Consider the following 16,378-nt stretch of genomic DNA (forward strand, 5'->3'; position numbering starts at 1 on the left):
ATGACTTTTCTTCATTTACCATAAACACTATAAACTTCTATAAACTATAAACACGATATTTTATATTATCACCGGCGTATCAGATATTGAACAATTAATTAGCACTCCTTTTTTTTTTTTTTTCTAATAGTAGGTCAAACCTACGCTGCAGTTTACAAACACACTTAAGCCTGCGGGAACCCAGACAGGAAAACACAGTCCTGTTCCTTCACAAACAAGAAGACACAGTCAAGTCTATGGTAACCCTAAGAAACCATGCTCCTCGGTTATTGGTGTCAATGGATCTCATTATCCTGAAACTTTCATGATCGAAACATGGAATATTGTTTGTCAGTTTCCATAAAATTATGCATTAAGAGTAATGCAACAGTCACTTATCATTTTGAGCAGCTGTATCAATTGATAGTTAGATCTTTGTAATGAAATGAATAGACAGTGATCTCAGATGTAATGTGTGAATTGCATTTTGAAATGGTAATACTTTGATGTTAAGTTGTGTCATTTTAGTTCAATGAACAAATGATCTGAGGTTGATGTGTATTGTATCCAAGCAATTGTAAAAAAGTGTTAGAGTTTTGAAAAATGTGCATTTTGTTCATCGGGTGTGAGTTTAGTGTCTAGAGTTTTGAAAAATGACATCAAGGTTCTGAAATGAGTGCCAAAGTGATTGTAAAAAAGTGTAATATCAGGGGACAGTGGCTATTAGTGATCTGGCCTTCCGTGGCCTCTGTATTAATGTAACAGGTCACATTGTATGTGTACACTGATACTTGATAGTATAATATAGTATAAGTAAAAAACATACATAGGTATCATAGAAGTATTTTGCAGAAATGATTATGGATAGTTATCAAAATGGAGAGGAAATGCTAAATCCAGTCTCCCCAGGCTGAGCTTCTATTGCTGCACCTGCTGGCCCCACTATATGGATAGAGCCACACCAAGTACAAGAGTCTCCCCATTGCTATTTATATCTCCCTATCCAGTCTTCTATAGGTGTCAGGGTGGGGTGCCTATTCCCCTGCATGCTTTGAAACCTATAGCACCTGGGACGCACACTTGGGATCCGGTTCCTCTGCCCCTCACATACACATGAGGAATCCCAGGTGCTCAATACGTCATACTGTCTCTTTCATCTCATGTGTAAACTATGGACAAATACATGACTAAACGTGTTAAGTTGCTTTTCCCAGAATGCTTTGCGCCACAATATGCAAATAACGGGGACTATGATTGGCTCCCTGACATTACCCACACTGCGACTGATGCTACCCATTTCACTACCCAACAAAGACCCATAATATGCGTGTGTCTGTCTGTCTGTCTGTCAAAGTATGTGTGTCTGTGTCTGTTTGTGTGTGTTTGTGTGTCTGTCTCTGTGTGAAAATGTGCCTGTCTCTGTGTGAAAGTGAGTGTGTCTGTGTCTGTGTCTGTCTGTCTGTGAAAGTGAGTGTGTGAAAGTGTGTGTGAGTTTCTGTCTGCCTGTCTGTCTTTGAAAGTGTGTGTGAGTGTCTGTCTGTCATGTAACTTGCACATCTGTTAGGGCACCATATGCAGAGATGTACACATATTGTTCCTTTTCCATATACACTCACCTAAAGGATTATTAGGAACACCATACTAATACTGTGTTTGACCCCCTTTCGCCTTCAGAACTGCCTTAATTCTACGTGGCATTGATTCAACAAGGTGCTGAAAGCATTCTTTAGAAATGTTGGTCCATATTGATAGGATAGCATCTTGCAGTTGATGGAGATTTGTGGGATGCACATCCAGGGCACGAAGCTCCCGTTCCACCTGTAGCGTAAGGTACACTTATAAATTTCAATTAAAGAAGTGAATTTATAGTATCACCTTATCACGAATCCTGGAATCTTGTAGAACTCAATTTCTGTAATAATTGGACGCAGACACCAATTCCAAAGATATAAATTGTCAAATTTATTCAAAACAAAGACTAAATGTAGCACTACACTAATTATACAAAAGGGAAAAACTAATTAAAATTCAACTCTATATCAACAAATCAAAGACAAATCACTTCCGTGACCAAATCAAAGACCATGGGATCGCATATGATAACACAAATCGTTAAACAAAAGAGGTTATAAACACATTGACTACAATACCAGTTAGTAAGATGAAGGTGAGTCTCTTGTTAGTATTATTAGTCAGACATTAAATAACTACGCAGGTTAGTATTTATGTCAGGTAACTTCTCGTTATATATATATCAGTCTCATTAACGTTTAGGTGGAGAGAAAGATCCTATCATTACTTGTTACCACAATTTCCCTTAACTGATTATTATTCAATGATTAAGGATAGGCAGGGCCACCTATAATCTGGTGTCTATTAACTTGTGTCAATTTCAGACTAAACAGTTAAACAGGAATGAGAAGATATTTCTCGGCGTTGACAGATTTTATTTCTAAAATTATCAACAAAACAGTTGAATGCAACACACATTTATATTTAAGAAAACTAAATGATATTACACATTCTAGAGTTATGAATCACAGATTAACATTTCTAATTGATTTCTCAAATGTCATGAATCATGAACTCCAAACTGTTAAACTTATCTGAACTTCGTCGCAGAGAGGCCTCTCTGGCTTCGGGCTCAGATAACAGCACACGGCACGAGGTCCGTGTGGTTTGGAACAAAGGCAGTCCGGTTCGGCTTTGTCCAAGAACTTCCACTCAGTCGATGCACCTGGAAGTTGGGGTTTCGCGAAAGTAGAGTCGTTTCCAAACAGATTTTCCACTGGTTCGAAGGCTCCAAGGTTTTGCACAAAATCTTCTTTGTAAGCAGGGTTCCACCGTAGTTACTTGAAGACAAAGTCTTTGAGGAAAGCAGGGCCCTGTTTGTTCCAAGGGTCAAGTTTCTTAAAACTCAAATAGCTATTTAAATGACTGACACTTTCGTATTCAGTCGACTTAGTCATTTGTCCAGCTGTAAAACTCCACTGATCAGGTGGGCACAGGCGGGCAGCGCAGTCTGTAAAGTTCTTTATTTAATAAAGTCCTTTAAAAGAATTCTTTGTACGGCTCAATCTCCTTCTCCCAGTTTAACTCTTCTGTTGCCGGCAAAGACTTGGTTGGTTTCTGGTTCCGGTTCGGGCAACAGAGCTACAGGTTGAGCTGTGGCAGCGAGTTACTGGTTCAGGTGAGAGAGAGAGAGAAAGAAAGGCCGTGTTTGTCCTTTATAGTCTGTCAGATCAATAGGTGATTGGTTCCTGAGTTCTTGAGATTGGATTTCGGTTTCAGCCCCCAGTGTCCTATTGGAGGGGGGCTTGATTTATGACTGATGTCAATCCATGCCATCTTTTGGAAATGCCGGTTGGCCTGGGTTCGTAACTCTATGTCGGGATTTCGGCTCTCATCCACTTCAAAGAGTTTTTATCAACCACAGGCCCCTTTCTCCAGACATCTCATAGCAGAATAACAAACTATTTGGCCTCTTCTCGGTGCCATCCTCCCCAAAACTGTCACTTTGATGCAAACCAGTTCCAAGCTGATGAGCAAAGGAAATCTGATAACTTTGGGGGGGAGAGGTCTTCTTTAGATCCGTGCTTCAGCTCAGAGCCCAAATACTCTTATCCAAATACACCCAACATAACGCTACACACCCCATCCCAAAGATGCTCTATTGGGTTGAGATCTGGTGACTGTGGGGGCCAGTTTAGTACAGTGAACTCATTGTCATGTTCAAGAAACCAATTTGAAATGATTCGACCTTTGTGACATGGTGCATTATCCTGCTGGAAGTAGCCATCAGAGGATGGGTACATGGTGGTCATAAAGGGATGGACATGGTCAGAAACAACGGGCCGTGGCATTTAAACGATGCCCAATTGGCACTAAGGGGCCTAAAGTGTGCCAAGAAAACATCCCCCACACCATTACACCACCACCACCAGCCTGCACAGTGGTAACAAGGCATGATGGATCCATGTTCTCATTCTGTTTATGCCAAATTCTGACTCTGAAATCGAGACTCATCAGACCAGGCAACATTTTTCCAGTCTTCAACTGTCCAATTTTGGTGAGCTTGTGCAAATTGTAGCCTCTTTTTCCTATTTGTAGTGGAGATGAGTGGTACCCAGTGGGGTCTTCTGCTGTTGTAGCCCATCCGCCTCAAGGTTGTACGTGTTGTGGCATCACAAATGCTTTGCTGCATACCTCGGTTGTAGCGAGTGGTTATTTCAGTCAAAGTTGCTCTTCTATCAGCTTGAATCGAGTCGGCCCATTCTCCTCTGAGCTCTAGCATCAACAAGGCATTTTCGCCCACAGGACTGCCGCATACTGGATGATTTTCCCTTTTCACACCATTCTTTGTAAACCCTAGAAATGGTTGTGCGTGAAAATCCCAGTAACTGAGCAGATTGTGAAATACTCAGACCGGCCCGTCTGGCACCAACAACCATGCCACGCTCAAAATTGCTTAAATCACCTTTCATTCCCATTCAGACATTCAGTTTGGAGTTCAGGAGATTGTCTTGACCAGGACCACACCCCTAAATGCATTGAAGCAACTGCCATGTGATTGGTTGGTTAGATAATTGCATTAATGAGAAATTGAACAGGTGTTCCTAATAATCCTTTAGGTGAGTGTATATGTATGTATGTATGTATGCATGTCCAATTGCTTTGACAATTCAAATGCACTGAATTGAGAGAGAGAGAGAGAGAGAGAGAGAGAGAGAGAGAGAGAGAGAGAGAGAGAGAGAGAGAGTTGTAGTCCAGACCACTGCAAAATTCCTGCTGAAGTGATCTGGATCACCACACAATGGCCCAAGGACCACTGCAAACTTGGATTTCAATGTATTTGTGTAATCTGTGTTGCAATAGCACCTACCATGTTCCTTTGTGGTGATCTGGTTAATTCTGATCTGGGAAAACCACAATCCTGCAGGTTTAATAAGTCTCTCTACACATCAGTCCCTGAGTACCTTCAACCAATGGTCATTTTGACCAATTAAGCCCAAGATTTGAGTCAATTAAGTTGTCAAGGACTACCCAGTGAAGACGTGAACTCACGACTAGGTCACACTGTGAGCTCACCAGAGCAGACATTACACTGAGCTCACTGTGAGCTCACTTAGCGCTTTTCCAGCGACATGGTGCCGGTGCTGGAGCCGGAGCTGCTGCTCGGCCTGGGATCCAGCTGATCTTTTTTGAACCGGCCCGCTTTTCCACCGGTTTTGACGTCACTGGATGTGGGCGTTCCCAAGCATGGAGTAGAAGTGGAGAAACACAGCAATAGTAATCAGCACCGAGGCGACTCTCTTTAAACCCCATTTAACATCACAATCAAACTCATTCCGCGTCTATGGCAAATCGTAACCCTAATGTTACAAATGTTCCCTAAACACCTATTTTGCAGGATCAATAAAAAATTATTAGGATTTTTTAAACTTTTACTGACACACATAGTTAATAGCAATGTATTATAACTTTACCAAAAATAATAATCTGTATATCTTTAATTGTTTAGACGTTATTAAGATATAATGCATCTTTCACATAGGGAACATTTGTAACATGTTAGGAAAAACAAACAAATGATTTGAAAATATTCATAATTACAGCATACAATTTGTCAGGCTTCATAAGAATGGTATTTATAACATACTCTGTAAAAATCAAGCAAATAGCATTTGTGGTTCACGAGAAAATATATATATATATATAATCAAAGCTATCAGACTATAGCAGCCGGTGTATGAAGACACATACGATTATACAGCATTATTTGGCAGCTTCGCAAGACCTAATTTGAAACGTTGTTGGTAAGTTAGATAATTAGTGGGGACCCTCTATTTGCAGTTCTTCCCCTCCATAATTGCTAAAATAAAGTTTTACTGACATTTTATTGACCCTACCACTGCATAGGGCACATCTGTAACATGAACGCTACTGAATGGCACATACATTGAAAACTACGGAGAACTGAGACAAATCCACTTTACACTTCATAAATAATCTTAAAACGTTTCCAACCAAAGCAACACCCACTTGAAATACGTTCATTCTCATTTTTGGTAAACAAAAAGAGAGATTGTTACATATGTTCCCTATGATGCATCTACAGAGAGAGAGAGACAGACAGACACTAACTCTCTCTCTCTCTCTCTCTCTCTCTCTCTCTCTCAGCTGGGAGTGTGTGGGAGGGGTCTGCAGTGAGCGGGAGTGCTGCTGAGAGCTCTGTCCTTTGGCTGCGTTTTTTTGTTGCTTTACTTTTTTCAGTTTGTTTATTTTGTCTTCTGTTTTCAGTGCTTTTCTTATTGTGGGGGAACAGGGGAGGGGAGGGGGGAGTACCGGTAGTTCTTCCCGGGTCGGGGGGTCGGACCCCCTGAATGCGTCTTTTGAAAAACTGACCCGACGCCATGGAGTCAAGATCGCTCCGGTGCAGTTCTGCCCCCTAGAGCAGTGTGTGTTAGCGGTTGGGGAGGTAGCAGGGTGTGAAAATATCAAGTCTGCTGCCATTGTTATCTTCTTAAAAACCACTGATCTGCTCAATCAGCTAGTGGCTAATGGCACAGTGTTAGACGACACTTTCACCCCGGTGTTGCCGCTCGCTGCTCCTGCCCGGAAGGTAACGCTGTCTAACGTCCCTCCGTTCATCCGCACCGGCTCGGGCAGCTGATGTCCGGCATTAAGAGGGTCCCGCTGGGCTGCAAAGCCCCGCAACTGAAACACGTCGTGTCCTTCCGAAGGCAGCTGTATATGATCCTCAATAACATCAATGAGGATCTTAATGTCTCCGAAGTTGGATCTCTCTTGCTGCCACCACCACGAAGATTGCTCTTTAGTAATGTTGGAAAGTCAAAGACAGCAACCGTCAGGGTTCTTGCATATGACGTATTCGTGCTGCACCTCTCTGCAAGGATCCAGGACAGTTTGTCAATGTAAAATCCAGTGCCTGGGAATATTTCCACCTAAAAGACAATGGTAAATAAAAAACAAGTTTATCCCCAAACTATTCTTATATTATGTTAAGTGGAATACATTATCAGTAAGGCTGTGATTTTGTTACAGAAATGTGTTATTAAAGACCACAGTATGTCTCAATTCTAAGTTTATTAATTTACAGACATAATAAAGTCAGTGAATCTGTGACACCCATAATTCAATTACATTCTTATTATCAACTATAACTATGAATATAACTGATAATGTAGCATCATTAGATTGTTTACAACCAATATTTGTTTTCAATATATATATTTTTACCTTGTCTTTGTAATATTGTAGACCAAGAGTGTTATACCTGTTTTGGTGATTCTTTGTCAGATTCAGAACAATTTGCTGTGGGGCTGTCAGAACCACTTGATGGTGACACACTTTTGTCTTCATTGCTGATAAATGTGGCTTTTGTTACAATTTTTTTCAGATTGTCCAAAAGGTCTGGAATCTCTGGAGAAAAAAACCTTAGTATTAAATGATAATCATTTCTAGTAATATATTTAATACAAAGTGAAAACAAAACCATCAATGCCTGCAATTATACTTGAGAGACTTGCTCTATGTTATTGGCAAACTGACCTTTTTGTGGGTCATTAACATTAGCTACAAAAAAAATAAAAAAGATAAAATACAAGAATTTCCAGGTCTAATGTAATGCATATAGTCATTAATGTAGGATTATGAAGTTATGTTGAAAAACTTTATTTAATAATCAGTATTATTAAACTATTAGACAGTGCACATTAAGAGTCTGTATTGTGGTTCTAGATTACTTCAGTATGATCAACTATAATACATTACTCTGGAATCTAAATTACTGAAGAATAACATTTATCAAGGTAAGGAATTATTTGCTATAAATAAAAAAACTTACCATCAACCATACGGTTTCGAAGACATTGGTTTTCATTTTTAAGTCTTGTGTTTTCCTTTTCGAGCTGCTTAACGTTTTGCTGTAGCTCAACTTCACTGGACTCTTTAAATGTCTGTAGAATATGACGGGATCTAATTCTTGAAGCTCCATCGGTTTTCTTTCTTATTTTGTGCTGTATTCAGAGAGGAAAAGAGTTTAAAATGAAAATATATATATATATATGAATATGATTAAAAAAAAACAATCCTGCAATACATTTATTTAATATTTGCAGTAATTATCTCACCGGTAACTGTGGTTCATCAAGGTCACTATCATCTGAAATTTGAAGTTTTTTGTTTGGTTTAGGTACTCTCTTCATTTTAGGACAGGGCATTTTTGTTAGGTCATTAAGTTTTCTTCTTAGTTCGCCTTCTTTTCCTAAAATAAAAATAAAATAAATAAAACCCTGCATTATGTCCACAGATATTTGGGGATTATATTTATTTGTCATAAAAATACTGTGCTTTGACCATACAAATTAAGATGAACAGCCAACACTGAATCAAAACTGAAGTTAAATTATATCTGGTTTAATTTATTTTGTGATTTGGGGGATTTTATTGTAAAACACAACACACAATAAATCGTTCTTACAAATGCCAGTCAAGTATGACGAGTTTTTAGCGCCCTCACCACCACCTACCATGTTATGAGAGTATGTTAGAAGTACAACACATTAATAACTTAAACATTCATTTCAAATATACTGTGATTGTATATATCAAATAGCATGTAAAGACTTTAATGTTTTTTTTTTTTAAATAAACATTGTTACCAGTCATAATGATCTGCGCTTCATGGACAGGCCATCCACCTTTTGGAGGTTTGTTCGTGTCTCTCCACTCTGCTCTGAAGTTTCGAGTCGTCTCTTCGTCATCATCAGCAATGCTGAATAAATCAAAATTGCGAAAGCAAGCAGTGGGAATCACGCTGTAAGAGTCTTTGTCGACCCCGCTTTCCCACTTCACCAACGCGTGCATCACCGCCATACTACCTTCACCTTCTCGTCCGTTTTTTCTGCGCGTTTTTCCCCCGACAAGTCACGGCACAAAAAACAGTCCCGCTCTGCATTCTGGTACTTGGCGTTCTTAATAACACCAACAGGGTGTAATCGCATAGACCACTCGAGTATAAAGTACTACATATCCCATCTGTTACAGTTTTTTTTCTTCTTCTGAAACTGCAAGCGCACTACATAAAGTTTGGCAAATGAAGAAATTTGGATGATGAGTTTACAATCTTATAAACAGTATTTAAGTAAACCTAGATATGCAATTCCAAAAAGAACAGCATCGAGATGGAGAAACAGGATACAAAAATAATAATACAATGTTTATACTTTTTGTATTTTAATTACAGTATGTAATTATTGCCTTTTGATTTACATTTACAGAAATAGAACGGCGGCAAACGTGGACTACCCAACAAGAAGCAACAAAGTTACTAAAATATCAGATTCTCAGGTAAGCTTCATGCAGCCATACATGTATAATTATAAAATCAATCCAAAAAATAGACCTTGTTTACCCTACAACTGATTTGAGTGTTAATTCTATTTAAGATATAAAAAAATATTTTATTTTCTGAACTAATAATCTGTGAACATTCTATTATCTCTATAATTTTAATTAATACATTTATTTTATTATTGGTGGAACATTATATTTTTCAGCTCAGATGATTTCACGTACCATCAATTTTTCTGTTAATAAATGTGCAAAAACAAATCAGATGGATAGGCCCTTACATATGAACATTAAGTTAAAGGCCTAGAGTGAGTGTTCTTCACTTCCAGTCATGGCGGGCCACAATCCAGCTCTTTGTAACTCATCAACAACCAAAGACCTGGGAAAAGGGTTAAATGGCTTCAGTTAAGCCAATTAGGTAATTAAGAGCTCAACTGGAAAAAAAACAGCAGGCATAGGGGTACTTTAGGACCACAGTCACTGATATAACCTACAATGTTGTTGTAATGAAAATCAGCAGACAGTGGGCCTCCTCCAGGACTAAGGTTGAGAAGCACTGGTCTTGAAGACCACAATAACAATCGACCTCAAGGGCTAGGGATATTCGAGGTGATGCTAAACCAGTCCTGAATGTTTAAATATAATGTTATTTTCTTGTAGTGTGCCGTTGCTGTTAATGCAACCAGTTATATTGAGCCATCAAATACAGAAGCTGACGAAAGACATCAACATGTAAATTTAGTTGTAAATTTAAAGTGTGTGTGAAAAGTATTTTGTATATGGAGATTAACCCATAGTTTCACAGATAAATTGTGGACCAGTGATATTCAGGATCTTCAAAACAAGTCCTGAATGCTCAAACTTAACATTTCTTTTTTTAGAGTGTCGTTGCTGTCAATCCAGCCAGTGATGTGGAGCCATCAGATACAGAAGCTGATGAAAAACAACATGTAAATTTCCTAAATTAATATGGTGCATCAAAATACTTATTTAGCACTTTCAACTGTTTCTTTGTGATTCCTAAAATTACTTTACAGGCTGGGGCTGGGGGAAGACACTGCGCCCGCCTGGAGAAGCCTGTACAAGCCCCCCTCAATAAGAGAGCTGGCAATCTGCAGTGGAGGGTGTTACACACCATTATTGCTGTCAATTCTTTTATTACTGTTCTTAACCCTGCTGTGTCCGACGCCTGCCCATTCTGTGCTCAGAGAGAGACCGTGTTTCACTGTTTCAGCACTTGCTCTCGGTTGTCACCCATTTTTAGTCTTTTAACTCGTCTTTTTACTGATCTTAACCTGATTTTTAACACAAAGGTTTTTATTTTAGGGGCGCGATACACCAGAAGGACCAAACATGTGGACCAGCTGGTAAACTTCTTGCTGGGCCAGGCTAAAATGGCCGTCTATAAGACTAGGAAGAACAGAGTGTGTGGGGAGGGCAGTGAGGATGCAGTGAGAGTGTTTGCCATGCTGGTCAAGTGCAGAGTCAGACTAGAGTTTAACTATTACAGGCTGATGAATGATTTGGAGAGTTTTGAACAGGTCTGGTGTATTAATGATGCCCTTTGTGAATTGTATGACGGGGAGTTGGTTTTTATTATGTAATTCATTTATAGGGTTTAGTATTTGATGGTTGTTTTGTTGTGTGTATTGGGTTGCTTTCTTTAAAAGTGTACAGATCAGTGGCGGAGTTAATGCTTGTTGGGGGGAGACAAACAAAGGGGAACACTATTTTTTATTTATTTATTTATTTTCTTTTGTATGAATTATTGCGTGTTGCAAACAGGCAATGAAGTCTGATAAAAGTCAAAAAGTCTCTCTCTCTCTCACACACACACACACAGCCAGCAAGACACACAGAGCCAGCCAGCTCAGCGATGACATCACAAACATCTCTCTCAGGTGACTCCTATGACATCACAGAGCACGTACATTCCGTTGCTTGCCGTCTGTCAACCACTCAGTCACTGCCAGCCAGACTGGCTGGCTGACTGGATGGTGGGGCTGCTTGCTGCTGCTGCGTACCTTAGCAAGCTTATTTGCTTGACCGGCCTTCCTCCTCCGCCCACATGCCCACCTATGTCCGATCTGCTGTTCACCTGGATCACAGCTCCGCCCCAACAAGGCAGAGCCTCCCAAGAATGGTACAAACTCACCCACGATCCCCTCCACGGAAAGCTATAGCAAAAGGCAAAAGCATTATACGTAATGAAGAGGAACCCGAGTCCAAGACGCATCCGACCAGCCATACATATTTGTGTGTATTAAAGATCACATTTTATTACATTTAGATTTTCTGTACTTTATTACATCTTTTTGTGATTTTTAAATGTATTGTTTCTTTTCCTTATATATGTATGTATGTATGTATGTGTGTGTGTGTCTGTGTGAAAGTGTATGTGTTTGTGTGTCTCTGTGTGAAAGTGAGTGTGTGTGTGTCTGTCTCTGTGTTTGTGTCTGTCTCTGTGTGAAAGTGAGTGTGTGTGCGTGTGTCTGTCTGTGAAAGTGTGTGTGTGTGTGTGGGTGTGACAGTGTGTACGAGTGTCTGTCTGTCATGTAACTCGCACATCTGTGAGGGCACCATTTTTGCAGAAAGAGATGTACACATTTTGGAGCAACATATGCTGCCATCCAGACATCGTCTTTTCCAGGGACGTCCCTGCATTTTTCAGCAGGATAACGCCAAACCACATTCTGCCCAGATTACAAGCGCATGGTTGCGTAGGCAGAGAGTGCGGGTGCTAGCATGGCCTGCCTGCAGTCCTGACCTGTCTCCGAATTGAGAATGTGTGGCGCACTATGAAGTGCAAATTAAGACAACGAAGGCCCTGTGCAGTTGCGCAGCTGAGGAAATGCATAATGGATGAATGGGGGAAAATCCCGCTTGCTAAACTTAACCAAGTGGTGTCTTCAGTGCCCAAGTGCTTAATAAGTGTTATTAAAAGAAAAGGTGATGTTACATAGTGGTAAACAGTCGACTGTCCCAACTTTCTTGGTTTCTTTTCACTGCTAATGAGATGCTGTAGAGTGAGTTAGTTATATTGCTTTCAGGAGCTCTAATCGTATTGATGAGTTCATGCAGCATTTGTAATTGAATTTCAAAAAGTAATCCTTGCTGTCTGGCCTGTGTGTATGAGATGTACTCTGTCAATCTTTGGCTAACAACTGAAACATTGGTAGAACAGAAATGGCAACATAAAAAAGAAAAGTACATTTTAAAAGAGCACATTAAATAGGATGAATATACAGTTTTTTACAATCACTTTGTCACTCATTTCAGAACCTTGATGTCATTTTTCAAAACTCTAGACACAAAACTCAAAACGGTCATCACTTGTAACACAGGCTGTCCAATGTTCAAAACATTGCATTGTGCATTCATATCTTTAAAGAAACCTTGCACTTGCAGACTTGTTGGTTCAAATAATTCATTTATCATGAAATACCATAGTAACATTTATTTAGATCACCCACACAGAAGATACCGATAGTTTCACTGTGTAGTTGTTCGTACAATCATTAAATATTGTAGTACAAAATATGTGATACATGTTTCATTATGGTACTACACATAAATACATCACTGTAAAAGGACTAGTAGAGAGAATACTACAGACACAGTGGAATCATTGAACAAAATCTGAAATGTATTGATGCAATACAATCAAATCACACCATAGGTTTCTTTGAAGCCATGCAACAATAATTAGCTACAAAAAAGAACAAAACTACAGTAAAATGTCAACTGCAGTGTTCCTCACCTGGCTTAGTGTAAAACAAAGGATTGATTACTGTACTTCTGAATTTCCATCAGCCCTGTGTTCAGGTTCAGGTTCTCACAACCATTTTTCACAAGAGGCATCTTGAAACTGAACATACCTGAACATACTCAGTCATCAGCTGCTTCACTCTGTCTGCATTTCTTTCAAAAGGCACACTATACTCTGTGCTACACATTGGTATACAGTATACAGTCATTTGACAATTGAGAGTAGCCTAATGTTTAGTGCATGCTGAAGACTTGCCGCTTCTCAGTACGGACATTTCTGATGATTGAGGCCACAGTTGATCCTGAGTTGATTCTGAGGTTTGATTGAATCATTGTAGCTGCCTCAGTCATGGTCATGCCATGATTTACAACATGCTCTACAACTATTTCACTGGACACTATTTGCTGTTGCTGCCGCTGTCTGGTCCGTGGCCTTGTCCTCTACCACGTTCCCCCAACACCTCTCAAATGAGGCCCATGGCTGCCTCTCTGGTGAGGCCTAAGCCCTCCTCTATGACGAGGCCCACGACCACCTCTCAGAAGGGGTGCATGTCCCCTTCCATTCCTTTGACCACCACGTCTTCCTCCTCCCACTGCTTGACCTCTATTGTGACCTGGATGACTTGCCGGCTCCATGTTATCACTGTGTTGCTGGGGTGGATAGCACTCATTTCACTCGATACTCGTACCACAATGTGAAATCAATCATCAATAACCAGTTGGCAGTATTGGAAAAGCAATTACAAGGGCCTGCATACATACAGTAATGTCAAATCTGATGTGGAAGAACAATCATCTTCAACCAGGTTGGAGCGTTAGTTGCAATGCCTTTAATACACGCAGCGTGGAGAGGAACAGTGACTCAAGTAGATCCCAAAGTCGCTCTGCCTTCATTTTAACAGTCAGAGCTTTTATACACAAAAATCAAAGAGCTGGTTATAATCAGAAAGTCATTACTATGTTATCTTAAAAGTTAGCTAAGCAGAATTTATATCATTATAGGACAGAGTTCATAGATCAACACATGGATTAGGGAGCAGGCACTTCAATCATACTGTTTGACATTGTCTCCAAGATTCTCATCGTAAATAACAAACAGAAATCAAACTACCTTCTGGCCTGACCTTCTAGCTTGACCTTATCTTTCTTAAGTATACAAGAGAGAAAAACAGGTATTAGAGAAAAAATTTCTAACTTTCCTTCCACACTGCAAACATGGTGTGGAAAAGTGCTACATGATGATGAATGATGATGAAATATTACATCCATAGATAATGTAGTCCAACTGGTTCATGCTCCTCGTTTATTGATGTCAATGGATCTCATTATCCTGAAACTTTCATGATCGAAACATGGAATATTGTTTGTCAGTTTCCATAAAATTATGCATTAAGAGTAATGCAACAGTCACTTATCATTTTGAGCAGCTGTATCAATTGATAGTTAAATCTTTGTAATGAAATGAATAGACAGTGATCTCAGATGTAATGTGTGAATTGCATTTTGAAATGGTAATACTTTGATGTTAAGTTGTGTCATTTTAGTTCAATGAACAAATTATCTGAGGTTGATGTGTATTGTATCCAAGCAATTGTAAAAAAGTGTTAGAGTTTTGAAAAATGTGCATTTTGATCATCGGGTGTGAGTTTAGTGTCTAGAGTTTTGAAAAATGACATCAAGGTTCTGAAATGAGTGCCAAAGTGATTGTAAAAAAGTGTAATATCAGGGGACAGTGGCTATTAGTGATCTGGCCTTCCGTGGCCTCTGTATTAATGTAACAGGTCACATTGTATGTGTACACTGATACTTGATAGTATAATATAGTACAAGTAAAAAACATACATAGGTATCATAGAAGTATTTTGCAGAAATGATTATGGATAGTTATCAAAATGGAGAGGAAATGCTAAATCCAGTCTCCCCAGGCTGAGCTTCTATTGCTGCACCTGCTGGCCCCACTATATGGATAGAGCCACACCAAGTACAAGAGTCTCCCCATTGCTATTTATATCTCCCTATCCAATCTTATATACGTGTCAGGGTGGGGTGCCTATTCCCCTGCATGCTTTGAAACCTATAGCACCTGGGACGCACACTTGGGATCCGGTTCCTCTGCCCCTCACATACACATGAGGAATCCTAGGTGCTCAACACGTCATACTGTCTCTTTCATCTCATGTGTAAACTATGGACAAATACATGACTAAACGTGTTTAGTTGCTTTTCCCAGAATGCTTTGCGCCACGATATGCAAATAACGGGGACTATGATTGGCTCCCTGACATTACCCACACTGCGACTGATGCTACCCATTTCACTACCCAACAAAGACCCATAATATGCGTGTGTCTGTCTGTCTGTCTGTCAAAGTATGTGTGTGTGTGTCTGTGTGTGTCTGTGTCTGTCTGTCTGTGTGTGAAAGTGTGTGTGTGTCTGTCTGTCTGTCTGTCATGTAACTTGCACATCTGTGAGGGCACCACTAATGCAGAAAGAGATGTACACATATTGTTTATTTTCCATATATATGTATGTATGTATGTATGCATGTCCAATTGCTTTGACAATACAAATGAATTGAATTGAGAGGGAGAGAGAGAGAGTAAGAGAGAGAGAGACAGACAGACAGACATACAGACAGACAGAGAGAGACACACACACACACACACACACACACACACACAGAGAGCCAGCCAGCCAGCTCAGCGATGACATGACGAGCCTCTCTCAGCTTACTGCTATGACATCACAGAGCACGTACATTCCGTTTAACAAATCGTTAATCAAAAAAGGTTATAAACACATTGACTACAATACCGGTTAGTAAGACGAAGGTGAGTCTCTCGTTAGTATTATTAGTCAGACATTAAATAACTACGCAGGTTAGTATTTATGTCAGGTAACTTCTCGTTATATATATATCAGTCTCATTTACGTTTAGGTGCCGAGAAAGATCCTATTTGTTACCACAATTTCCCTTAACTGATTATTATTCAATGATTAAGGATAGGCAGGGCCACCAATAATCTAATGTCTATTAACTTGTGTCAATTTCAGACTAAACAGTTAAACAGGAATGAGAAGATATTTCTCGGCGTTGACAGATTTTATTTCTAAAATTATCAACAAAACAGTTTAATGCAACTCACATTTATATTTAAGAAAACTAAATGATATTACACATTCTAGAGTTATGAATCACAGATTAACATTTCTAATTGATTTCTCAAATGTCATGAATCACAAACTCCAAACTGTT

At 39.6% G+C, this 16,378-nt stretch overlaps 1 non-coding gene across 1 annotated transcript; it reads right to left on the bottom strand.

Moving 5' to 3' along the window:
• Window positions 1–11,466: 11,466 nt before the first annotated feature.
• Window positions 11,467–11,581, bottom strand: LOC136739949 (U5 spliceosomal RNA). Its single transcript, XR_010813022.1, has one exon. It is a non-coding gene; the product is annotated as a U5 spliceosomal RNA (small nuclear RNA).
• Window positions 11,582–16,378: the final 4,797 nt, after the last annotated feature.

This window comes from Amia ocellicauda, unplaced genomic scaffold (genome assembly GCF_036373705.1).
Source record: "Amia ocellicauda isolate fAmiCal2 unplaced genomic scaffold, fAmiCal2.hap1 HAP1_SCAFFOLD_62, whole genome shotgun sequence".
NCBI lineage: Eukaryota > Metazoa > Chordata > Actinopteri > Amiiformes > Amiidae > Amia > Amia ocellicauda.